This window comes from Petromyzon marinus, chromosome 4 (genome assembly GCF_048934315.1).
Source record: "Petromyzon marinus isolate PM22_M1 ecotype Great Lakes invasive population chromosome 4, UKy_Petmar_22M1.pri1.0, whole genome shotgun sequence".
Classification (NCBI taxonomy): domain Eukaryota; kingdom Metazoa; phylum Chordata; class Hyperoartia; order Petromyzontiformes; family Petromyzontidae; genus Petromyzon; species Petromyzon marinus.
In genome coordinates, this window is record NC_133670.1 from 13,381,333 (window position 1) to 13,408,795 (window position 27,463).

The 27,463-nt window shown below is 43.7% G+C and overlaps 1 protein-coding gene across 15 annotated transcripts in view; it reads right to left on the bottom strand.

The window, feature by feature from the left end:
* BAZ2B (bromodomain adjacent to zinc finger domain 2B) overlaps positions 1-27,463 on the bottom strand; it is an 87,823-nt gene that overhangs the window by 46,995 nt on the left and 13,365 nt on the right. For 13 of the 15 annotated variants that reach the window (XM_076057197.1, XM_076057225.1, XM_076057246.1 and 10 more), the window contains one exon: positions 8,684-8,823. The gene's annotated coding sequence lies outside the window, so the exon portion shown is untranslated. Of the gene's footprint in view, positions 1-8,683; positions 8,824-22,667; positions 22,859-27,463 lie in introns of those variants that run through there. The other 2 variants (XM_076057209.1, XM_076057203.1) reach the window with 2 other exon arrangements.

Here is a 27,463-nt window from a genome sequence, read left to right on the forward strand (position 1 = left end):
CCTGATGGTTCGGATGCCTTTGTTGCAATGATAATGGCCGAGGTTCTGCACATGACCATGCATTCCGATGACAAATTAGGTTGATTTAGCCTAAAATTAGTGCACAGCTAAGTAAAAAAATCAGCACGATGTCTGCCCTAATACGTTGGTCACTAACCGAGTTAAAATGGGGATGTGTGTCTTATTGGATTTGTGTGCATGTGTCTGCATTTCTTCTGAGAAACAAAATTAACAAAGGGATTGAAAGGTTCCCTTTAAGGTCATGTTTGTGCTTCTCCAAAAATAGGTTCCAAAAAAGACTCTTTTACAAAAATAGACAAAATGTAAATAAAAACTATAGATTACAGCATAAAAAAAGAATGCATGCCCTTCCGATCAGGGCACTGCTGACCACTGCAAGCGAGTGATCAGTTGTCAGGGGGTTCAATGTGACCCGAGGGTGAGCAGTAACTCGGTCTGGAAAATAAATACAGTGAACTTGCTGTCCGAATGGGTTTTGCGATTGCACCGGACAATGTCTCACTCCATTCTTCCAATCTATTTATCATGGGATGTGAAGTTTAGCAGATCTCCACCCATGAGATAAGGCAATAAGCATTTAATTATTATTATTTTTTAAACGCTCTTTCTCTCCCTACGGTGGGCCCCTCATCCCTACTTTTTCGCCGTAAGCCCCATCCCCATTACACCACGATTAGTCTGCATGCCCCATCTGCGTATCTCATTTGAAATGCAAACTCTGCGCGGCTGCATATTAGCAGCGCCGAGGAGAGAGATGGGCCGGGGGCCAAGCCTGTCAGCATCAGAGGCGTTACCACCCGGAAGACACAGCAGCGCTCTCCGCCGTGGTTTCAAGGGGCCTCCGCTCCGTCCACTCGCACCGCTGCACCCCCCCAGTGCCTGGAAGCCAAACAATTCGGGTCGCTGGGCTTCACTCCATCCCCCCTTTGTGCGAATTGTTATGATTCGTCGATTGAGACCAATCTACCTGTATTTTTCTTTGCAACGAAATCTAGTTGCGCTGCACCTGTTACGACAAACTTGCTCTGGAGGGTGTCGCACAACATATGGGGGAAATGCTGTTCATGAGAACCTATTTTTTAAGGCCAGTGTAGCAAATGATGGGGTGATGTGGCCACCACCGAGCCCGCCAGCTATACACACACACACCACACATACCAAGTGTAGTTACAATGCTGCAACATGACATGTGGTAGCAGTGGCGGAAAGTCGCAAAAGTGCAAGGCAGCAACTGCCCTTCCGTGACCTCACAGTGACTGGAGAAATAACATGCGTAATGCTATATTGGCGGACCCTAAGTGTTTGATGAAGGTTTTCATGTTTTTTTGGCTAAATTCAAGCTGCTCTATCGAGGAAATATTTTCCTGTACTTTTAAACAGAGGAGCAATGAAGCCATTGCACATTTCTGGAATAGGTTACCGACACCTCTATCCCAATCACTGGGAAATAGTGGTACTTTTTGCAACAATTCACATCTGGGCCGTAACACAATATTAGTCGAAGAATGGTATTTCTAGCAGATCATTGGCATTGCCCTTTTTTAAATCAATCTTAAGATGACTATATTATACATATTTTAAAAAAACACTTGATTTACTGTACTTGTCATGCACACATGTTTGGCAAGGTGAAAAACCTGTTTGAGTAAGATAGAAAAAAATCTCACAAGAGTATAAACAAAACACACTCTCCTTAAATTAATTACTGATTCATTTATATACATTACCTAATAATTTTCATGAATTTAGCATTTACAGTAAACATTATAGGCAATTATCGATTATGAACACCGACAAAGAATGAATCGAGACATTGCAAACGACATTCCAATTTCCACTCGCTACAAAATTGTCAGGCTCAGGCTATCGATGGGAGGAAACACAAAATTGGGGGGTTGGTGGGCTGGTGGAGGGAGGGAGGGAGGTGGAAGAGGAAAAAACAAAGTAGGCTAAAAGCGCTTACAAGTGCCCGAGGGCAGATGTGGAGCACTTAAAGTGTTTCAAAAGCGACGAGCCGGCGCTGCAGAGCGACGGTGGCAGCGGTCGAGTCGTGCGGCGGGGACCCCCTGCCGACACGCTACAGCCACGGGGAGAGCATCTCATCCCGCCGCCTTGCGTGTGAGCCATCCCCTCCCTCGCCTCCCCCCTGCCCCCACCCGCCTCTCAGTGCAGGAAGGATCAGCCCCGCCTATCCCAGGCGACCCAACAGCCGTTGAAGCTAATGGTACACGATGGGCCCTCTTAAACATTTATCCTCTTCTTTTTAATCTCTGCTTTTCTCTCTTGCTCTGAGGGTTTTTTAATACAATTCGCCTCTCGTGAATGATGTTGAATTCCAACCGCGATAACTTAGCCGAGTTATACACATTAATGCCACGAGTCTAAAGCGCTGGGGATGGCTAATCAAATTAGCAATTTTTTCAAGCTATAACGGGGACATTCTGTTCTGCCCAGACTGCTTATTGTCAGAAGTGTAGAGTCCATTCCCATTAACACAGCGTGTACTTATCTCAAATCAGAGTTTTAATAAGTGTTTTATTGTAACATGTCAATGGTATTAATGTCCAGATTCTGAGTTAAAACATATCAACAGATCGTGTTAATTCCTTTCACAAATAAATATTCGCTACATAAACGAAAGCAACCTGCATGGAGAAACACAAACATCAATTAAATAACTGTCTGGCTTAAAATGCAATTTCACAAAATGACAGTTCTTTTTACCACCTCAAGACATTATAAGAGACTTATTCCCAAAAGCCATTAGCAACTTATTTAACATTGAAAATAATACCGTCTTGAAAAAGATGCATCACCCATTAACGATCTGGGTAGCAGGGAACTGACTGATCCCCTAAATAAACTACTTAACATGCAAAAATCCCATTAAGACTTAAAACTACAATGACACAACAGTATAAATAATTTCATTTATTTTTCTCTCAATTTAAAATTGGGGGGTACAAATGTTGGAGGCATCACTAGAAAAACTACGGAATCTCCGATTGGAGACTCACACTCTAAGGCAAGTGTGAAATTCAGAGGCAATGTTACAGATAATTACCACTAAATTAGCAGCTCTTTGGTAAGGTTTTCACACCCGACAGCAAGAAAAAACCAAGGAAACAGATTCTCACTGTCACTGTCGTCTTTCCGCAGATAAAGTGCCACTGCAAGACTGCCGCGACTTATCAGGAAATGCCAAGCAGATCTGTCTACAGCAGATGACCCTGACATTGACAAAAACCAAATTACAATTAGGTTTTTGAGTCTTTTTCGATCGAAAGTGTACTCTTTTTCCTCTTCATTAACGCTATCGCGATCTTCTCAGAACCAGAGTAACAATTACACCTCTAAAAAAGTAGGGCAGGTTTTGTGCGGCAAGTTTTTAAAGTCAAGTACTGTAATATACCGCAATTAACAATGATCATGATTCCTTCACACATTTAAAAATATATATGTGAGTGATCCATCTTTTTGATAGTGGCTGGGTCCCTCTTTTCCACCCCTTTCCCCTTTGGGCAAACGTGTTTCACTGCAATCCCCATTTTGGGGCTTTTGTCCTCCTTTAGTAATCTCCCTGCAGCAACCCAAAAGCAGTAGATGGGATGATGAAACAGCTGCCAGCGGCTCTCAAATTACGACAGCGGAATGTTTAATTCGTTATGCATTATGCATGCTTGTGCCGGACTGTACGCACTGCGGGGTCGGTGTTGGAAGGGGCTGGCGGAGCAGATAGAGGAGGGGAGGGAGAGCTCAGGGGATGGAGGAGGGACACTGGCTCGCTCGGCTCAGGTGCCCATACGCGCGGCCACTGTCCCCAGCTCGGCCGTCACGGGATGCCGGTTCCGTGCCAGCTCGCCCGGAGGAGGGGGCACGAGCCCTGAACGCCGACCACGCCAGAGATGAAGAGGCACCTGTTCTTGCTGGCAAAACGCAGCTTCGCCGACCGCTATAAAAAGCCAAGAACGATCCTCAAAGCTAATTAGCAGTTGGGGGGGACGTCCGCTGCCGCCGTGGAGGGAGCTCTTGTGCATGCGTGTGTTACGGCATCGCAATAGTCACTTTGTTAGAGGATACACGCGCGCGCGTCTCCCCGTACGCGTGCGCTCCAGTGCGTGTGCGCGTGAGCATGCGTGCGTGCACGCGTGTGTGTGAGCGCGCGCGTGTGTGTGAGCCAGCAGCTGTGCCGCGCTCCATTTGCCTGCGCTTTAGTTGCTGTTCAAATGGCAGCTCCCCTCCTGTGACGGATCTTGATGGCACAGACACAAACAGCTCATTATGCACTCGCCAGCGTGCATTTGTGCGCATACGCGTTGCAGGCAAAAGCCATTGGTTTACTGCCCACTGCATCGCATCATCGGCCCCACACCAAGCCGCCTTGCAGTCTCTGTTATGGAAATAAGTTGCTCTCGTCTGACATAAACCAACACACCGCGATGTTCTGTAACTACAGTAGGTGGTTGTATGAAATTCGATAAATATTTTAATTGATTCATTGAAATATGAAACTACAACTATAAATGTAGCAATAATCCTTATGCTGATCGTTTAAATGTCACTGAACCTATAGCCTACATTTGTATTTAAAAAAATCTCACTTAGTTTATTTTCAAACAAACCTAACAATATTTGAAATGTAGCTACAAACATAAATTTTCAGTATTATCATTTACAAGAAAGCAAATGACACCAGTAATCAATGCAAGACATTATCCACTGAAAACACCTTGCATAATTTTTTTCATGTTATTATTTAGCTTTTAAAATTTCCCTTAAAATTAGTTCCATTTTCTTGGGCGACTGCTCGCTACTCAAGGATGTCATTTCACAAAGACAGACAAGCCTTCGTAATGGCTCCTGCCTTCTTACAAGCAGTGTGATGGAAAGCTTCTATCCAATAACGAAGCACACACACGCGCTGGATACAAAGGAAGCCATTACAGGTCAAAGAACACCAGGAGCAAATTCAATGGGAATATTGTAAACCGTGATACCATGTTCTTCAAATATACAATGGTTAATCAGGCAGCAAAATAAATGGAATCCTAACACATTTTTTTCTTCCTTTCTATCTACAATAACAGAATATATTTTCCTTCAGCACAAAAATCTAATTTTCTGTATCATTACTCCCAAAAAACCCACACAATTTGTCAGTCATTTTGTAAAGCAAATGGAATTTGTATGCTACATATACAGTATTCATAAACTGGTCCAAAAATCCCACAACTTAACGGTGGATTATCACATTAAAAAAAGAATGAACAATTGCTGAAGTTAATCAAAATGTTTGAGTTATTTTCAACATACATCAATGGTGCTCCTGAAAAATGCCTCCTCGATATTTTCGTTAATAAAACAGAAAATTATATGTGCATTACCCCTAAACATTGCACATTTATTTGTTCACTTTACAGTACGTCACAGAGGATTAGCCTACATTTGAAACGGTTGTGTTTTCCCCTATGGAATAGATCAGCTATTATTGATGTCTCATTAATATTTATTACTGATTTCGGAAATTCAAACACAACGGCAAATGTCTCCTCATACAGGGTTGTCAAGCCACCTCTGGCAATATAACAACTCACCAGAAAACACTTGAACCACATTAAACAGCCTCTCATAATGCACAATATGTAAGGCACTGTCGAAAGCGCAGACACGAGAGATGTCCTCACAAGAAGCACTTCAAACAAATACAGGAGAATATGAGAAAACCAAAAGCTAACATTTTCTGTCACCTCCTTTATTATGGGATTATTTAAACCGCTGAAGCAAGACTTAACAAAAGGAAACTTCAAGCTGTCTGTCTTGCGCCATCATTCGCTCTCCGCCGTTTCTCGGTGCGGGCGGGCTGGGCGAACGCATGAAGCAGCAACAAAAGCAGATGCCTCACAGAAACCATGGCAGCATGCCAAACTCAAAGCCCTCATTTCATCCACAAGCGCCCAAATGGCCGCGCCCAGTCATGTAAATTACGACGTGTATGGCGGTGCAGCCCAAACACAGAGGAAGAAATTTGCGAAAGGGTGCACCCCTAAGAGTGCAGATTCCTCGTGTGTAAACACAACGTCTGAACACTGCGCATTTGTGTTTCCACTAATAGGACTTGGGCATGGCTAACGGCCAGACTGTGGTGTGGAGAGAGCAGCAGTAATTAGGGGGGTAAGTATCACTGCGTCCACAACCAGTTATTTTGAGAGTTGTTCAGTTCAGCTGATTGCAGCAGCACTGTTTCAGCAAGGTCACTCGAGACAGACATTAGTTTCTCAACCTCTCAATGGAACTCAAATGTGTTAAGCATAGCTTACAAGGAAAACACAATGGCTGCAAGTTATTTATAATTGATAAAAAAAACAACATTTATTTAATAGGCTGCCATTTCAATAATGAATTTATTACAGTTTACGGCATAACTACCAATTAACTATTTATTCAATTACTGTTTGATATACAGTGAATATATATTTTTAAATTCGCTGTCAGCGTGAACAAAAATTACGTCCAGTATGTATAGCAACAGAAGAGCCACAAATATTAGTTCAACTCATTAACCCACTCAAAATATTTGCGTCAATGTTTGCCTAAAACAGAGGGGGGCGGGGGTGGGGAACCCAAGCAGCAGGGCACTCTATAAGACAGTGAGCATCTGGGGCACAGCGCTAATCACTGCTTGCTTGGTGGTGAATGCGGGTTCCCTGGGGTGCGTGCAAGTGTGCAGTGCGCACGCTTACCACTGTTTACCCCGACTCGACACCCACTGGCTCCCTCCTCAATCCCCTGCCCGCCGTGCGCCCCCCCCCACCACCACCGCCTCTCTGCGCCCCATCACCCCAGTGCGGCCAAACCAAAAATGTTTCTGTCGCCCCGATCCACGCCCCTCATTTGGCCACGTTTTCCCCAGCCCCGCCGACACAAAACAGCCCCCGCGCCAGGGTCCCCGCCACCTGCTCCCACGACGAAGCACGCAGACAGCGACCCTTGCACAAAGGTCCGTTTGTCCGGCTTGGCCGCCCGCGTTCCACATTCCCACCCAAACCCAACCAAATCGCCTTTCCCCTCGCGCCACTACCACAGACCGGCCGGCCGGCCGGCAGTCTCCTTTCCGACGTTGCAGGCTGCCTGCGAGCACCTCCAATTAGCACGGTTGGCAATGTACGGTGCGAAAGATGTTCAACATACATACATGTGTACATACGAGACAGGAAAGAAAACGCTCGCAGGAAAGTTGTGCACGTTTCGACGGCGGTGTAAATTGCTCCTAAAATTTACGGATGCCACTAATTAACTGTTTTTTTTTTACTCCAGAGACTAGAGCCAACTGTGTGTCGAGTGTGTACTGCACATCCTAAAAGCATGAACACATTTTAAATTACAATGAGCAAAGTTTAGCAGAAAACCCAGTTTCCGCTATGCTGTAATTCCTCGTTCAACGTGGTAAATGCGTTCCCGTAAAGTATTAAGCAAAAACACGTTGTGTGAATACGCGCTCGGTGAGGTCTCACCACTGGGCACCAAACTAAAGAACAAAATGTATCCCAGTGCTTGAGAACCCAAACGAGCGGTGCCTTCTTTCTGACTTGAACTCCAAATCTACTATACCCAAGGTGGGCTCAGTTATAACTGTGTATTTAAATCATTAATTAGCTATTCACAGCCGGCACACAACTTTAATTTGCAGCATCTTATTTATATATACAGTTTCTTTTCTGGATGACAACATTCAACCTAATTAAAACGCAATATTTCGAAGGAAAAAACCACTGCGCAAATGTTCTAAGGAGTTTACTTTCCCTTCACCAAACGGGAAAGGGCAAAATTAATATTTGACAGAACGAGAAAATTCACAATGAGCAATGTTTTCATGACACGAGAGATTACCACCTTTCAGACGTAATATTTGTTTTTGCTTTTATGCGAATTTATTTTATTATTAATGAGAGTTCGGTAATTTATAATTTTAGTCCCATAAGCATGCTCCTGTGCATGTGACAAAATCAGTAAGGAGAGTGCGCGTTGCAATTTATTACAGTATCTTGGCACAATTAGCATAGCTGTACACACTCGGCAAGACCCCCCTGGAGAGTTGAGCAGAGCAATAGCAGGAGCATCAATGCACAAGCTGCAGCACGTGTTCAGTAGTTATTATGCCTCGCGGCCTTTTGGGCTGCGCTGTATTACACGGGTCCCCGAGGCAAAGATGCTGAAAATCCTGCACCCGCTACTGCCATCTTCACCTTCCCACATTCTCCCCCCACCCAACCTCCACGACACCGCTCTCCTCACAAAGTAGCGTTCAGTATTTTTCCTTTGGTCTCATCACCATCTGTTACGACTGCTTATTTTTTAAGATCTGGCAGAAACCACACATGCGAGTTATCACATGCCAAGACACAAAGCACGCGAAAACCAAAATAAAACTTCCACCGTAAATAGGCACAAAGGCAAAACACACTTCTCCTGAACACACAACAACAACAACAGCGAGCAGAGATGTGATGTTTTTACAACAGGGGTGATGTTTTACCCAAACCAGACAGTGCGCCTCATTTCATACTGGATTGTCTGAACAAATTAAAGAGCTCCAGTGACATGCCTCAGCAGCAAGGTGAAAAAACATCCAGAGGGAATGCCGTCAGGTTATCGCTCGACTTACCCGAAATTTGAAACGTGCTGGGCAGCAAGGGAAGAGACAGGTGTCTGAGTACTGAAGTAGCACCAGGCTGCAAGCCAACTCATCACTGAGATTTAAAGGCGGTCACCCATGCTGATGTGGGTTTGGACCACCCTTTTCTTCTGTGGAAAGAAAACAAAGAGCAGATAAAACATTATTGAGAATACCTACATTACAATATGAATGCATTGTATTGTAGCTTGTAAACTCTTGAACATTGTTTCACACCAGCTAAATCAAATACAGAAAATAGATATTTAAAAAAAAATTAAGTGCAATAAAAAATGGTAAATTGTGCAGGACAGTAACTATAAGAGATTACATAGTTACATTGTAGGCATCCTTATTACATGGTAAACCATGCTATGATGTTGAAACATTTCGGTCACAATAGCTTTCCGGTGTTTTGGGTTCCGTTCCTGAAGAAACTCCCAGCACGTGGAGCGAAACGTCAGACATGGTACCGAACAGCATGACGTACAACCCAAAAACAGACAGGAGAGAGCTACACAACACAACCATACAACATACCCAGTCGTATTTCAATCATAACCTTTCAAGTACAATGCCTCAAGTCAAATGCCACAGTTACACGGAATGATATTGCCTCTGCACTTTGTCAACCTCTCTTGATCAAATCTTCACAGTTTGGATGTTTACAATCATTGCGAACCTTGAATATGTTTTTTTAAACAAAGCGGACAACTATAGTACAACAGCTTCCTCAAATTTACTGCAACTGAATTTTTGCAGGTACAACAATTGGGTAAAGCTGTGGCGCAGTGGTTCGTGGAGTGCGCAGAGAACCATGGTAACTTGAGTTCGATTCGCAGCCTTAGCTAACATCAAGTGCCAAGTGATATCTGAACTTGTCCTGCACTAATCACCGTGGTGATGCAGGCTCAAACAACCCCCATAACTACAACATGGGGAGGCCTTCATCTCCACGTGGATTAACAAAAGAGCTTCGAACTATTTTTTATTATTGTTATTATAAGTGATAGCTGCGATGACAGAATGATACATGATGTACTCATTTTTATCTTTGTACATTTTAAACTGAATTGACTAAATATGACATACATGCAAATGCTTTACTACAGTACTGGATGTTTTTTTCCTGGATTATACTGGTTTGTATTAACATACCATGCAGGATTTAACTGCTGGTTAACATCAGACCAGCGGGTGAGGAGTATAATATTATAACCCTGTGGACCCTTGAGCATTTTGAAAACCCCGAATGATACCTATGGCCCGGTAACTGATCTATATATCCCTATTTGAGAACCCTTACCCTTCTAGGCCACTGGAGTGCCCTCTCTCCAGCAAAAACGCTTTAAAAAAAGGAGTTTTTGAGGGTGACTGAACATGGCAAACCGAATAATGAGAGTGTTATAGAACTGTTGGTGAGAAACATTATGGTAATGATTTTCCACAATTGTATGAAAAACGTAGATAAAGTATAGTATTTACAGGGTAGTATCTACAAATACTCTACTTCAGTTTTATTGAAGGTCAATATACTATAATTAGGCAAATTGACTTAATACTGTAGTGTAAATAATTTGATAATTTAAACAAATCTAATGATACGTTTTATATATATCATCATTCATGCAAATGGAATCTCATAATCACTGAGGAACTACAATCAAGTTGGAAGGCTGCCAGGCGTTTAGCCAGTAGCAATAATTGCTCAGCAGATCTCTATATATTAAGATATTTTGGCCATTTAGTGTTTATACATGTGGGGGTAAACCAGAGGACCCGGAGAAACCCCATGAATGTGACGGGGCAACACTCTATCCCATACAGAAGGGACAGATGATATTAGTCCACACTCTGATTTAATGTATTTTGCTGGAAAGGCATGAAGCCCACGAGAAAAGAGTTTCACAACATCCTGATGCATATAGCTGACAACAGTTTTTGTACACTCGGAAATGCTCCAAATCACAGTCATCGGTGTGCAGTCCTTTATTAACAGGTGGAGAAATAGGCTCTTCAAAGCAACACCAACATGTGTTTTGTGAGCTGAAAATCTGTGGGTGATTACAAAAGTTTAGAAAAAGACACGGGGCAGCAGCAACCATTACAAAACCAAGTACTGTACTGTTCACAAAGGCTAGAGGTTTACCATCCGTACATGGTTGTATTAATACTGTACGAGAGTCGTACGGTAGCAGTGTAGTAAACCCAAAAAATTGTTCAAGGAAATTTATGTTGAAAAATTACTTCAAGCACGAAAGACGTAATTACGTTATCTCTTATCAGTCCAGTACGAAAAAAAAACTAACTCCAAAGCTCCGCATTCCAATAACCTGTAAATCTAAAGGATCTGGTGAGAAAAAAAAGATGGACCGCTGATCCAGAAATACAGGTAATTATCGTGTATTGTAAAGTTTTTATAACAAAATAAATGCGAACTCTACAATTGATGTATTTGTACGCATCGCGAATTATTCACTGATTTGTACGGGGTCGCGTGGTTTAATGCCCCCTGTAATCCGTGGCACACTGCATCGGCGTGGACGACGAGACCAACTTCCACAGTGCACCTCGTCTTACGCGAATCACGACATGGTCCCTCCCATATCAACACGGATTATTTTATTGGAGTTCGGCCGTACTCGCTAAATGCTCCAGAACGGCACGTGCCCTGTGAAGTAAAACGGGCGTGAAATCTGAAAACCCACAGCGTGCACTCTGCTACACCTTAAACTGCTTCCAGTACTGTGATATGTTGGGGCCATAGTCGTACAATTATATTATGGGGCAGTACTAAACAGTACATACTGTAGTTGTTCAGTATACACAGCGTCAGGTCTTATATTTCAGAACATGAATTTAGAGACCTATATAATTTCGCAGCATCTCCATAACAACACCTGCATGTGGCACCGTAACTCCATAAATAAAACCAACGAGACTATACTAACCCACATACATGCGCAGTCCACGTTCACGAGGACAATAACAATTCCCATTTAAGCCAATTGTCAGTCCACTGCCGTGATGTCAGTCGTCGGGGGGATATTTGGTCAAACATCACAACACTGGTCAGCGTGGGTTAGTGGAGGTTTGGTGGGCAAGGGGGCGGGGGGTGTGGACCCACCAGGAACGGTCCTGGTGGGTCTGCACCCTGTGGCCACGAACCAAAACTCAGCGTCGCCGCAGTGAATGCAGCAGAGTCGTGCAGCACGCTAATCACTGCAGTGCATCACTGCCCAACACCACCCCCGCCGCCCATGTTAATTATACAAATGTAGGCCAATGGCTTTACACATTTGCACCAAAGGCTGGATTTGTATGTTACCAACAACTAAGGGGAAGCAATTATTGAGGCTCTCTTTCCTTTAAACAAAGAAATAGTAATTATCTCCCCTTAATCGAGCTGAAATGAGTATTGTTGGGAATGTGCTGTCAATTAAATACTACATATTTATGCAATATGGTTTCGTAAAGCAGATTTCAAGCTGTTTGAAAGCAGCTGTTCCACAGCCTCGCGAGGTATCTAGAAAACACGTGTGATTTCTTGGTAAACTTTTGACTACGCCAGCACACTGGCCTGGTTTTCAGTAAACAGTGTCATGGGATCGTTTTACAACTGTAAGGAAGCGTGCAGAAATGCAGGCTTAGCATCCTCCTCAGTGCTGATGCATCTTCTGAACAAGTACCTCCAGAACATTATCAAGGGAGACAGGAAATAGATGCAGATCGGCAAAATTCATTCTCTGTTGTGAGCGAAGGACCACTGTATTGGACTATCCAGCATTATCCCGAGATAAAGCGAGAACAAAAGCCACACCGGAAGACACTTTACAAATACCGTACTGTGCCGCCCTGTCTTAACTACACGATGCTGACAAATGCATACAAGTCAGCAGAAAGGAGAGCACGCAGGCCCACGTCGCATCTGTCGAGCAGAGCGTGTTTGATCAGGAATCACTTTGCAGCATTGGACAGTACAGTACCGTGTTGTATGTCAAGGATTACCGGTGAATATAATTGACAGCCGTTCCTGTTTCAATTGCTCGTAGATCGGGTTAACGCTTGGGTTTTCCTAGGATTGTCCTCTGTTTGAGGAAGCTGCTTCCCCGTGAAATCCCGTGATACTAACAGTCCCTATTTTACCAGTTGTGTAATAATACACCACTCATTAACATGTAGTTATCCTCTATACCGGTATATATGGTGCGATATTCTTCTTCTGTGATACGTCCTGGGTGTTTGTGTTCTTGTTGTAGGGTGGCAACCTTATTTCTGTACCTCAAGAGATATTAACTCCAGTCACATAGTGGACCAACCTTGCAAATTCCTTTTGTCCGTGAAGATGTGAAACCCACTATTGATGGCTTTTATTATTCATATTTATCCTCAAAACGTATTCCTGTTATCCGCATGGCTATCTTTAAATAAATGTGGATTATTGATGAATTTGCCGCCACTTCCAGATGACTCCTTTTAGCCATGTAAAGATAAGATAATGGTTGGATTTAGCAGCTCCAAGAGACCGTTTCCGGGACAATCATCAGAAGATTAATGCAGACACAGTACAATAACATAATGAATTTGCCACTACTTCAGGGCGAATGCAATTATCCACATTCTTCCTTTCTGAGGATGGATTAGAAAAGCAAATAATAGGAGTAGCAGATACAAAGCCTCTGAGAAGAAGAGTTTGATGTTGCTACGCGATATATTCATAACTATAAATGAATTAACTTCTTCACTTGAACTTGCATTTGTAATGCTGGAATGCTACATTCTGGCCGGCATATATCCGACTCCAAAACTAAGACAAAGAGACTGTCAGCTAAAATAAACAAGGTCTACCACCTGCAACCACCCGAAATCTCTGCTAAAGGTGATGAGTAATCCACCAACACACACAACTGAACCTCGGGGTCAAACTACGCATTGGTTACAGTGTGGAAACGTTCCATTCTTTTAAGACAATTACACAACCACCACGGCTTTGAAAACTGTAGGCAACGCAAAAGCATTTCTGTGACTGGCAGCTTCAGAAACTATAGTTTGTAAAACATGGTAGAGATGTATTTACCCAACAATGCCTAACAATGGCTGAATAGGTCTGATAGCAAGACGGTAAGAATTTCTGCAGATGTAAAATAGTATTTTCAACTCATTCATGTTTGAGAATATTCAGCGACAGATAAGGGCTCTTCTTTTTTATTGTGTCAACATGACATAACCGGTACCTGCATGCAGAAGGAAGTCTCCCATGCCTAGCCTTCAGCAGTAGCCCAGAGTTACTACAGTATGGGGGCAGAGGAGCTATTAATGCGGAACGAGTGCCGCGCCTCAGTGTGTGGCACCGCGGAACGAACGAGCCACCCTTGAGTTTACACTCTATCCCAACAATTCCCGTACGTTAAAACATGAAAAGTTACGTAAGTGCACTTCCCATTGTGAAGGCAAAAACATGCGCTGGAAAAAACGGTAACGTTCAACAAAGCCTTCAACCGCTTTTTCTTTAAACCTGCACAGGAAATATTACTAAACGGTCAATTTTTTTAAACAGTTAATGTTTCAACAACAAAAAGTGAGAGAAAAAAACCCAAGCCAACTTCTATCACATAGGTATGCGAATCCGCCTTGCAACGGGGCATGCCTAGAGAGTGAAGTGACACGTCTTAGAAAATGAGATCAGAGAATGAGAGCAGAACCATGAGACAGGATGACACACACACACGTGCACACATAGAGACGTACGCATAATAAATGATTCACCCTCAATGGCAGAGAGGTATTTCAGTTAGAACTCTGCATGCAGAGCCAGAGAGAAGAAGGGGAGGTGGCATTAAGGCGGTAGGAATTTAAACAAAAAGTGTGAGGCTATCAGCTGCTCGCAGTTACACCCAATTGGCAAACAGAGTTACATGCATTGCCAGTCTGAATTCAAAGTTCAGATCACCAGAGCAAAGTTCAATGGAAGGACCCAGATTACTATAAACCATATAATTACGACTTATCTCAACATGCACATAACCGCGCATCATGAAAGTAATTTACAATTCAGTGTAGAGTAATGGTAATATGTGTTTTCACCATTACATATTAACGACATAAATTCAGGGAATAACCAATTATTTACGTAACACTTACAACACAGTCTGCGTGGATGTGTTCAATTGTGAATATTTTGACAAAAATGTATTCAGCTTAAATCACCCATTAACGCGCGCAAACAATTACAGCAATGTAGAATTTCAAAAAAAAATAATCAGTGACGTGGCTTCACGAACCTGGTTTGTATTTTAAAAAAGCACAATCTCGACATATCCAAAGTTGGAACTTTGTGTTCAAAGTACTATAATGGAGAAATAATAAATAAAATATCCCGCTACATTGCTGTGTAATGATCTCAGCCAGCTGTGTTTATACATGATAACAATTGGGTCTCATTACAAGCAAGGACCCTTATCGACACAAGCTGGCACAGTCGCTTCCACATTGACAGCAGACCGCTTTTGCAATTACTGTATCTCCACTCTTTAGAAGAACACACCGCGCAAAGCAGGTACTGTTATTCATACTGTGGCGCCTTTAATTAAGTATGTTCTCTGGGAAGGGCCTCTCGAATAACCTTGCAGCTTGAGCAAGTGTGTTTGTTACCAGCCTACGGGTTTAGCCTCCTCTATTGAAAGCTGTCCAAGTGCACAGCTTTAAAAAAAACAGTCAACTGTTTCACAACAACGCCACAATAACACAAGGTTGCTGTCGAACTTTGATGTACAGCGTTTTCACACTGCTGTACTGCATTTAAACGCTACGTACTGTAGGATAAGCGGGCTTCATTAAACATTTAGGAGCATGAGTGTTTCCTAAATCTATTTAATGCAGCATGGTGGAATAACACAACAGCAGGACACATTAACATACATCGTAATTGTTAATCACAAACGGCAATGTGTAATGGTTGATGAGTGTGGCCAATGGCTTAAGACTTTTTGTTTTATATTCAGGCATGTCAGATGAAAATAAAACTTAGATTACAATGCAGTACTATATGCACATCTTTGTCAAAAGGATTGCTTGTGTTTGCACAGCACTGAATGTTCGTGCATGTGTCTTCATTCCATTTTACCAGACCTAAGCACTGAAGAAGTGCATAAATGCTGAAAAAGTACATTATACTGCTCATGAAGCGTGTGGGGGGGTGATATGGTCCAGCGGTAGAGCATTCGCCACTTGTTGCAGAGGTTCGTGGTTCGAATGCGGCAGGCTGCCCTGGTTATTTCTGCAGGTGTATTACCCATTAACTACGAGCCCTCTGCTTCACAGTCGAGGTTAAAGTTCCCGTGGCATCAATCAAAATCAGCAGGCCATCATGTGCCAACGTCATCATCCCAATTGGCTAGATTAAAAAAATACACGCAAATTACTAAATTGGGATTGCCACTGAAGGTGCCCTTTCCAATGTTTGAGATGAGATGTAAGTAGCAATAGAAGCCCCAGTTTAAAGGGCGTCATACAGTACTGTATTAAAACAAATCATTATCATTGTTATCATTATCATTAACGGTGTTCAGTTTTGTAAATGCCTAGGGAACGCTGCGTAAGCCACCCACATGTGAACGGACTTAAATCCCGCACAGGAAGGACATTTCTCTCTTTTAATTAAACAGGAAATGGGTTTGAAAAAATTCCTAAACGCTATTAGGCAATGTGGGACTCCACGTTACACCGTCTGTATTTAAATTCCAAGCACAGATAGCCACCAGACCGATTTATCAATTCAGCAGTCATCAGATCATTCTGTGCAGGAAGAAAATCCATACTGCATCCACGGCCATCTCACCCGAGATGCAGTTTACGCATTTCAACAAGCGGCCAGAACAAAGCTCATAAACACATGCACACTTAATCTCAAGAATATATATGTTGTTTTAAATGTATTAAGACATAAAACACAATACTTTTATTTTTGTATTACTGCATGCTACTATGTAACTGAATACTGTTGCTTAAAAACAAATGAAGCAAGCACATTAGATTATTTGCCTAGTCTGCCTAAATGCGTGGATTTAACAAACGTCAATTAAAATAACGTCTGTGCTTTAATTTTTAGTATTTCACATCAAGTACTCTTTAACACGTATTCATTCTGAAAGGTGCTCCTGCAATGGTTTTCCAAAGCACGATAATTTAAAACCACAATTAAAAAATGACTTACAGATTTTAAATGTAATAATAAAAATTCAAGTCTGCTTTAATGGCAACTCAATGGAAGAGAGAGAATGACTACGTTTTATTTACTGCCTGTTTAACTAAACGAGTTAAAACATCCACTATAACCAAGGTCAATTAAAGCACGGCTAGGTAATCTGGAATTCACGGCGTGACACCGCTTTTTATGCAGGAAAGGTCACAGCAAATGGTGGGCACGCTCAAGGAGTGATATTGACAGGCATCGCACTGTGTGTACAGGCTTGGAGTGCAGCCAAAGCTCCTAATGCACCAATGCACCTTTCACAAGTATTTCAGCTTGCACACATGACACATTATGTTGCAAGGATGCGGGAACTGAAAACCGCACTTTTTAATTCATTGTTTTAACCATAAATTGATGCGCACTGTGATGCAGCACTGTACGGTATACTGCAGCAATGATGCAGTGGCTCAATGAATTATGAAAGCGAAAATAACTAAATACGTATCATCGATGAGTTATGTACACACTATATGTAAAACCTTAGATGTCAGATTAAGTTTGCATGTTTCTCGAACTCGCAGTGGTGTCCACCACGACACTCCCTTCTCTATCGTGACATCTCCACTCAGACGGGCTATTACAAATGTTCAAATACAAATAAATATAATTTACCTGAATGTAAACAGCAATTAACTACGGTTTTGTTTTATAACTCTATGTACTTTACACTGAAATAGCCTGCAAGCTCAGCAGAATTGAGTCTGGATAGTGCTTGGATGGGTGACCACCATGAAACCACCATGAAAAAGAGGTGACGAAGGCTGTGGCTAATGTGGTGGACAGCAAAAGGCAGTGCAGAAAAGCTGATTTTACTGTGTGTGTATGCTCCCGCATCTATGTTCCCCGCTTTCACTGACCCCCAATGACTAGCGTGGTGACATGTGGTCAGATAACCACCGTGACACGCACGGGGAGGTCCTCATCCAACAGTGTATCGACAAAGGGAGCTGTACATGGACTATAGTGGCGGACCATACATTAACGGTAATCGTATAACTTTTGGGGAATGTTGTGGACAAATACCACAACAAAATAAATGTAGGATTTTATTTTGCAGTAACACAACGTTCGGTTAAAACGGTTTCACGACTTGTATTATTACATAACAATTGGTACAATATGTCATGAATGTAAAAAAACTACTACTACATAAAATACATTTAAGTTTTTAACAAGATGATCTGTCAGGGCAATTTGAGAAAAGCAGAGAAGCACTTTCATACGTAAGACGATACCACAGCACCAACAGCAGCGGCCACAAGCCAGCAGCACAGCACACACAACCTGCCGAGTCTACATTAACAGATGTCGGGTGAATTACGCCAATTTGTCTCTGTCTCCGCTTAAAAAACCGTATCGATTAGGACATGCACAAAGCACAGCACTGCCAGGTCAAAACGAGAGCCCCATCCTTTGCGAGACACACATGCAAATGTAACTTAACTTTTTCCAAAACTACATTCTAAAGTGCACTGCAAACACTTGGCAGCGCCGCAGCCTGCCCGCCACCCCCCCAAAAAAAACCACACGGGACAAACAACCGCGCAAAAATGCGCGTACAAAAGTTTTGAACGTTCATCGGAATACCTTTGCTGCGCACAGAACGGGTGAAAAGCCAGGGGCACAGCTGAGCTGCAAACCGAAATGAACATTGCACGGCCAGAGCTAATGAGCAAGAAGCCTACGGCGGCGGAGGCTCAGAAAGGACACGGTGACAACGGCAAACGCGGCTCTTGCAATTAAAGTTTCAGGAGCCCAGCATGGTACTGGGGCCACAGCTGTTCCAACCCTGCATTTATTTGCTCGGGTGCCCGGTGGAAACAGTGCAGCATTACACAAAAAAAAGGAAGGCAAAAAAATCATCCGTTGTGCAGTGTGTGCTCCTCGGGGTCATAAATGGCCAATAAAACCCTACTGAGAATTGCTGAGCAGATTCCCCTTGAGTCTCATTACTGTACGCGCTGCGCTGCATGAAGTGCACTGTTTGTCGTATTCTCAACCGAGTTCATAAAAATGATTTCCTGCATATTCTCGCCATTGATTGGACAAAATATATACATTAAAACTTAATTCCCAGCTTACACTCGCATAAGCACCATTGAAGCCCTAGCATATTGCGCCCAAATAATTTTCACCTGCGCTCAAACATATATTGCCGTCTGAATATAACAGATGCGGCGGTAAAATACTGTTGGAGGCATCGCTCGCCCAAGTACCGACTGGTACGCTAAATAATTAGATATTGCACTTTTCAAGTCAAACACCTGCTCACGAACTGGCGCGGTCTCTCATCTTCTTAGTGTTATTTTTTTTCGTTTTATGCTGTAACTAGCACAGCTTCTGTGTGCCGCCACCCCAGTGGGTGTTGCTATGCCAACCCCATCTGGTTTCGGGTGGTGGCTGGCACTCATCTCAATGCAAGATGGCACCAACTGGCTGAAGTTCCATCCTTTGTTTGCAGAAATCAGTGCTTTGAAGGGTGGCTTTTAAATGGACAAAGAGACCTTATTGTGCTCAGGCAATGTACAGAGCAATAAAACAAACGAGGACGCGTATTTCAAATACCAATGTAGCCTTGGGTCAACAGATTGTAACTGAGTTATGAACAGACAAGTAAGAAATGCATTATTCGTATGCATTTAGGCAACAAACTTACATGACATTAAATGTCATTGAGCAAGTTGTAAAAAAATTTCAACTTGCGCTTGGTGCATTCAAAGCAACTGGCATTGCATCATACAATAAGCCTGGCCAAGGCAATTTGTGTGCATCCATGCATCTTGGCTGGCGCAACTCGGAGATGATTCAGCCATTTCAATGTCACATCGTCTCAGCCGAGCAATATTTCTCCTTCTCGGGCGTTTTGCTGCTGCAGGATGCAAGCCCAACCACCCCGATCCCACAAGCGTGACAAGATAATCACATCCAGAGGTTTTGGAGTGAACACGAAGCGTTACCGAGATTCACATTTTATTACTGTCAGCTACAAGCTGCTCTTCTGCACAATCCCCTTGCGAGATACGCCATGCATACCACACTACACGCCCGCCCTAGCATGAAAACACAACGAGCCACTTACAAATACCATGAATATGGTGCACGTGTACTCGTGTTGTGAGCGGCCACTTTGGGTACAATAGATGCCACTGAAATTGAGTCAAATAGACCAAGTGACCGCATAAGTACAGGTTGTGCAGTTTGCCCACAGCCAGTGCTAGGCTTGAAAAGCTACGTGGCTTGCGGCACACCTGGGACTAATAATATACTGAACAATCCGCCAGTGGAAATGGTGCTGTACTTTTTCACAAATGCGGCCAGAAACAAATGTCAGCTCCTTTAAAATACCTAATGTATGTTGAACTTATTTCGCACCGCACTGTTAGTGGCATCACAGTCCAATAGGAAAACAATTGCTTCACAAGGTATTTAATAGTCATGCATGTAACGAGAGTACTGTACACAATAGCAAGTACTAGTTGGTACTTGAGATTAAAGTTAAACTTGCTGTGTATGTTTAATGCCTGCAAGGAAATACACGTGGCACATGTGAAAGATGGCATTAGAAATCTATCTAAACACTTACCAGAGTGACAATTTGTTGGCGCACACCATCAGAGAGGAGTTTCATTAAAAAAAAGAAATGCATTCAGGATTGCTTATTGAAAAATTAAATGATCAAAGATCATAGGAAACACTATATACATTTCCCTTCCATTACACAGGAAGATGTTAGGGAAAAGGTCATAAAATCGAGACAAGTCACCAACACCATAGTCAGAAAAGGGTTAATTGCTCCAATTTCGCCATGGGGTCGTTAATGGAGGAATGATGACATTTCATCTGAATAACAAACAGCCCGTAAAAAGAGGCAGGGCAGCCCAAGAGGTCTCAGGCAGACAGTCCGTGTGTCCCCAGAGATCCTGCTCCGTAAATGTCATCCCTAACGAACAGTGCACGCGTGCCTCTCTCCCTCCCATGCACGCCCCAACATACCGACAGCAGACAGCAAGCGCTCACTCTGCTCACAAAATGCCGTCCCCAGATTTTGATTTGTTTAATCACCTGCCCGCTTTGCTGCTCCATTTCACTCTTGCACTCTCTCTCTCTTTTGCACTCTCTCTTATACACTTTCCCTCTCTCTCTTCTCTTTCCCGCTCCCTTTCATTCTCACTCTTCCACCACAAACTCCCACTTTCTCTTCTTACCCCGTCTCCCATCTCTCTCTCTATCACGCTGTCTCTTCCTCTCTCCCTCTTTCCATTTCATGCCACACATCCCTCAGGAGCATGCTGCTCATCAGGCAGCTGCTGACATGCTCCCCACACCGGCGGCAACAGCGAGTGACAGCTAATCAAACAGCTTCCTGCAAGCCATTTTAAAGCACGAGGATTTAGCACCGAAGTACACAACACTGCCGATTTGAAGAATGTCTCTTCAGGACCCATCAGAATGCATGCATCTTCACCAACAAAAAACATGCAAACGTCTTATAAGTCCCGGCCTTGAGTGACCTCTATAAGCGGTGACTCTATTTGGGAAAATAAAAAAAATTGCACCGATAAAATATTCAAGTTAGGGAGGGGGAAATCCGCTAAAGAGTAATTTTCACATTTAAAATCAACCAACAAACACTTCCTCTTTTGTGCGTGAACAGCTTTTAGGCACGTCGTAAACAATGCTACAGCTTACTGCCCAGCTTTATTTTCCTCCCACCGCAGACCCATGCCCCCCCACCAGAAAAAGGTCTTTCATAACACACGTCTCGGGACCAGGTGGTCATTTGTTTGCGTGGAGTTATTTTTTTTATCTCTCTCCACTCTGCCGCTGATTCCAAATCTACATCGTCAAGTTTTCTTCTCCCCGGGCAGTGTCCAAACCATCAACCCAGTGCATGCACAGTCACTTCCACACCCCCCCCCCACACACATCACCACCAACCACAGCCACTGCCACCAGCAACCCCACTTCAGGCTCCACCGCCCCCTGCCAGACAAACGCGCACCACCTGCCACCAGGACCCCGCGCCTTCCTCCCCCACCCCCCTCAAAGCTCCGAGCCGCGCGCGACCCTCAACTCTTCTGAGCTCTCGTCCTGCAAGCGGAACTGCATCATTGCCCCCCAACCCCCGTCACGCGTGCCACGATGGGAGCCAGATGCGGATACTCGAGACATCAAAAAAAACCCACAACAGCTGACAGGCTCTCGAGCTTTGAAAACGGATGAAAACGGACGACGAATGATAACTTTTGGTTAAAATTGTTGCTCGGCGCACGAGGCACAAAAGGCGGCGGCGGCGGCTCGCGTGAAGACATCGCGGGCTCTCTCTGTGTGTGTGTGATGTGCTGTGGCTCTTCAGGTTTAATGCATGCGGTCTATCTGATGCCAGAGCGAGTCCAGCAGCGCAAGTTTCCTGCTCAAACACCCCCCCCCACCGCCGCCGCCCTCCTCCCTAGCGACTCACAGATTCGCAAATTAAACCGTCATATTCTGTTTACCAACTTTTGACAAAGGTCACTCGCGCAGGCAGATCTGCCGCACGAAAACAGCCTCCTCTCAGACGTATGCAGTGCCTGCGAAAACGCACCCACGGCGCTCCAATGAGAATTGTCATAGGTATCCAGCAAACGGGGCTCCCGTGGCAAGCACGCACTCGCACGCCAATTACAAACGCACCCGGGGGACCCGCTTCCATAGCGGTAACAAAACACCTTTTATTCAACCTACCTGCCTTTGTAGTGCGCTGGAAACCGTCTCACTGCTCTCGCATCCATGCTGCTGTCCGTATCATGGAATGGCTATGCCTCGCGTGTTACACGTACTGCGATCACTTGCATTTCAGAACATTGCTGCGCGTGTAATCCTAACTGCGGTACCCACTAACTCCACATTCCTCGGCCCCCTCCATCCATGCTCTTCTCCACCCCCTCCCTATTCACCCAGCATCCCCTCTAACCCCCCCACCCCTCTCCATAGCTCAGTTCTAAAATAAGCGCACTTGTATGCAGCCCCGCGCGGGTGTTGCACAGCCTACCTAATCCCCACTGCCAATCGGATAAAGGCCTCGGCTGCCCCCCCCCCCCCCCCTTGAGCACAGGCACCGCCCATGAAGCCAACTCCCCCCCCCTTCCCCAACTCCACCGCACCCCCCCCCCCTTTACCTCCTCGCCACGTGCTACAAATCACTGCAGAGGATCGCCCCCCCCCCACTCTCTCTCCAGCCCAGCTCTCATCAGCCCCATATGGCCCAGAGTACCCCAGGGAGGACACGGGGCTGTGGTAAGTCAAAGCTCAGTCCAGCTGAATATCTGTTTCGTATAATGAGGCAGTGATCAGGACAGCACCTTGCGTTATGGACGTTACTGGAATTGTGGTCTGCGTAGCGCGCATAAAATAACCGCGCTATTAAATGCCTGTTTTACTCTTATCAGAGGGCAGGGATTGATGGGAGAGATGTAGAAAAATCACGGTTGTTGTCAACTTAAGATGGCGGTGGTGATAATGTAACTATGCTGAGGAAATGCTGATACGTAATTCCTGTTTACTTATTTCACTCAATTATTTTGATGGACATTGCGTTTAAAACTTCTGAATTCATTAAGATTTCACTGCACCTGTCACTATTAAAATTAAAGATTGGTACTTAGGCTAGCTACTAAAATGTACTGATCCAAATAATAACAATTTACAGCCAAGAACCATTTCCTAAATATTGTGAATGCTCAATCAGTGGTGCGATTTAAGCCGAGTTAAATAACTGTAATCTAATTGAAAACTTGCCTTTAAGACATCACCACTTTAAATTACTCTTAAGAACTCGCACGGAAGAACACTGTCTTCGATTACAGGATTTACTGCTCTTTGCAATGCAGTATTTAATCCCCTTCATTAAGTTTTGTTGTTGGCATACTGTATCTGACACATTGAAAATGTCACCTTGAGAAATTTCATGGGCTCAATAAAAAAAGGGGTACTGGTGGGAATGTAATTTGGCATGGGTTTTTTCTGCATGAAAATGTTACAAGTATGTCACGTCGCCACACACTGAATTGTAATGACAAAGGAATCGCTTGCATGAGCCTTTACAATACGCAGCACTAATTACTTAAGTTCACCTCGTTTCACCAGACATTTTTCGCATTCTCCACTTCATTATAGAACACATCTCCATTCATTTTCCATCGGGGTATTTTCATGCACATTTGGACTGGCATAGCCAGAGTTATCGTACTCTTGTTCACATCATGAAATTTACCTCAATCCCCCAGCCCACCAGACTGCACAAGGGCACTGCCAACTCCTACAGTGTACATGTGAAATATTCAAGCATCAAACGTACGAACGTTTACAATTAATGAAATCGTTGGGAGCACAGTGTGCGTTGTCGTCTGTTAACACGACAATGGTTATTATGTGCTGTGGAGTAGCCAAACGGCATACAATTAATTAGGGTGCCCAGAAAAAACAGATCCCCCCCCCCACACTTTGTAAACAAGATGTAAGCATCTTAATGGAGCCACTGTGAAAAAAGAGGAAAGTCAATAGGATATCAATTTTAAGTCTGCGTATGCACATGAGTGTGCACGTCTTGCAGTGTGTGTGCGCGTGTGTTTTATGTGCAGGTTTCCGCAAGCAGCTCATATTCTACCCAAGGCAGGCGAGCGACTGAGCAGAAAAAGCAATCTCTGCGATTGGCAGTGACTTGCCCAAAAATGCTTTTCGCGCAATTTACAAGCAAGCGTTCAATGCCTGGCCACAAGTTCAGCTGCGAAGGAGAGGTACTTAAAAAAAAACAGGATGTGGTGCGACAGGCAGATAAAATGTGGCAGAAAACATCAGGTGCTTTCTTTTCATGCCTGTAAAAACATCAAGGGTGTGGTAAAGGCCAATAAACAAAACCTCACCATAATTATCCAACAGCACTTATTCAGTTTAATATAGTTTGACCTCGTACGTCTTCCAAGTACTGTACTATCTTCACTTCAACCAGAATGTACTGAAGTAATGCCTACCATTTGACAACATATGCACTATCTGATATACAGTGTCTTATTACAGCATACTATGTGCATATACTGTCAAGTACAGTACACATACTATACTTTCAAACATAGTACAATATTAAAGTATAAATGATGTATGCACTGTACTGTTTGTATGACCTGTAATGTTTTATTCCCTAAGATGCTAACAAATGTAGACTGTTTTAATTTCGATATGTATGGTGTGGAACACTGCTCTATCAGAAGCTTAAAATTGTCATATTTTTTTGTAGCTTCGGGCTACAAAACACAATGATTATTTTGCATCCTTGCTGGAAGCGCAAATCTATAGCCTTGGAGTGCTGATTCGCATGAATGCCATGAGCAGCAAATAACACAAAACATTATCTTCCCTTTTGCTTCAGCTTTCAAACAGAGCACAAAAGGTCGAATTCACTTTGAAATGAGTCTGAGCTGGGGGGTCAAGACCTATCTTCTCTGCTCCTGTGAACGCCTGGTTTCCAATAGCCCATCAAAAAATGGTCTGGGTGGGTAGTGGAGGGAGGTTCCATTCTTGTCTACACATCACCCGACGACAGAAGATGATGACAATCAGACACTTCTGGTTGTCCTTGCAATCACTTTAATTATTGCACATTGTCATCCTTGACTGGGCTGTGTGTGGGCGCACTATGTTGTGCCGTGCTGGCTCATGCACAAGCCTGAGCTGACAAAATAATATTTCTAACAGGAACAGTTTTTAGCACTTAGCATTAAAATTCCAAATCCAATTTTCCAAACAATTACAACAGATTGTCAACATACACGTGTGCACGTGTTCAGCAAGTTAAATGGCGGAATTGTAATTTGATTTTATGTTACACCCTTTATTAGCAGATTAAGCCTTTGCCAGGTTGAGGCTCCAAGGTTTCTGCTTTTAGACTCAAAGGGGCTGTGAATTCAGGCAGAGCGCAACAGTCTATGGCCACATCGGAAATAGCGCACTCAACCTGTTCCTGTGGAAGCATGGCAACGTGGCCCATACAACATCTAGCGTTCAGCGTGGAGGAACTTGCTTCCAGATCAAGAAAGCGACTGGATACTTTACTCTGGTCCAGTGGTGGGCAACTGGCGTCTCCCGAGCTGCATGCGGCTCTTTAATCCACCACACGCGGCTCTACCGAAGGGCCACAACGTAGAACATACTATCACAGTAGCAAAGGATAATGGACGTCTCCCATGCTGTGCAAAAAACTAATATATACACACTTATATATACACTTGGCTCTTTGCAGAACTCATGGGTGCGTTGTGGCTCTTGGTCTGTTATGGGTTGGCCACGCCTCTTCAAGTCGCTTGAGGGCTTTGGTACTCCTTTCCATTTCCTCCTTACAATGTGGTGTTGCTGTACACTACTGCGTATGTTTTTCATGGTTGTCGTACAGCTTTCCAATGTGATTGTACCGCATGTTGTACAGTAGGATGACTGATGTTACTCTCCATGTTACTACAAGCTGCAAATCAGTCTCCTGAAGAGGCTACCAGTTCCTGAAGAAGCACGTGGAGCGGAACATCAAACATCACGTGGAACAACACATGGTACAACCTGTATGTGGTGTTATGACAGATCAGTTTGTATACCCCTCCCCCCAATCTACACTGTTAACAAGGAATTCCAAATCATGCCAAGCTCGCCAGCCATCACCATAGTACAGTCCAATGGATATCTGGTTAATCAATGGAAAAGATGACATCTTAACGTGTGCTTGAATATACAGTCGTATATTACCCATCTGATCCTGGATATGTTTCCTCTTTAACATTACACTATCATCACTGCAATGCACCTCTCAAACACTTGTACTGTAATATACGGATTTAAGCTGTCTGGTTTTGACCCAGATATTTCGTGAACAGGCATCTTTTCGCGTGGCAAGAACTGATGTCTACTGAGATCTGGTGTCATTGTGTTCAACTTAATGATAGCATTCTGCACAGTTTTGGAAGATGTAGGCAGACTGAGAAATATGTCCAGGTTTGGTCTGTGGAAAAGGTAGCAACCCAAGTTTAAACCCGACCTCTGAAGGTCTTAATTTGCAACAGTATTAATTAACCAATTCATGTCATAAGTATGCCAGCATGAAATTAGTTCCCATTTCAACTTTTGCTGGAGGTCGACGAGGCAAGTGGTGGATAGGCATGTTATCAACAGCTTAGCCTGCTTGGGCCATTAAACGGGTTCTAACATCACTTGCTAGTCCCACAGCCTAGAGACCCGAACTGGAAGTTTAATGGACAGCGCTTGTTTTGGTTGTCATTTGTACTTCAGAGAAGTTTCTGCAACATCAATGGTGGCCATCTAAAATGTGGGTATGCGAAAATAATCCAGGCCTCTGTTGTCCGCTCATGGAACAGTGTGGCAGAGAGCATGAAACGTGTGGCATGTGAGCCAGCATTATACAGCACTACCTGGAAAATACCGTAAGCCATAGCTTCTTTGAAGTTATGTCTCAACAAGAATTTCCACCCATTTGAAAGTGG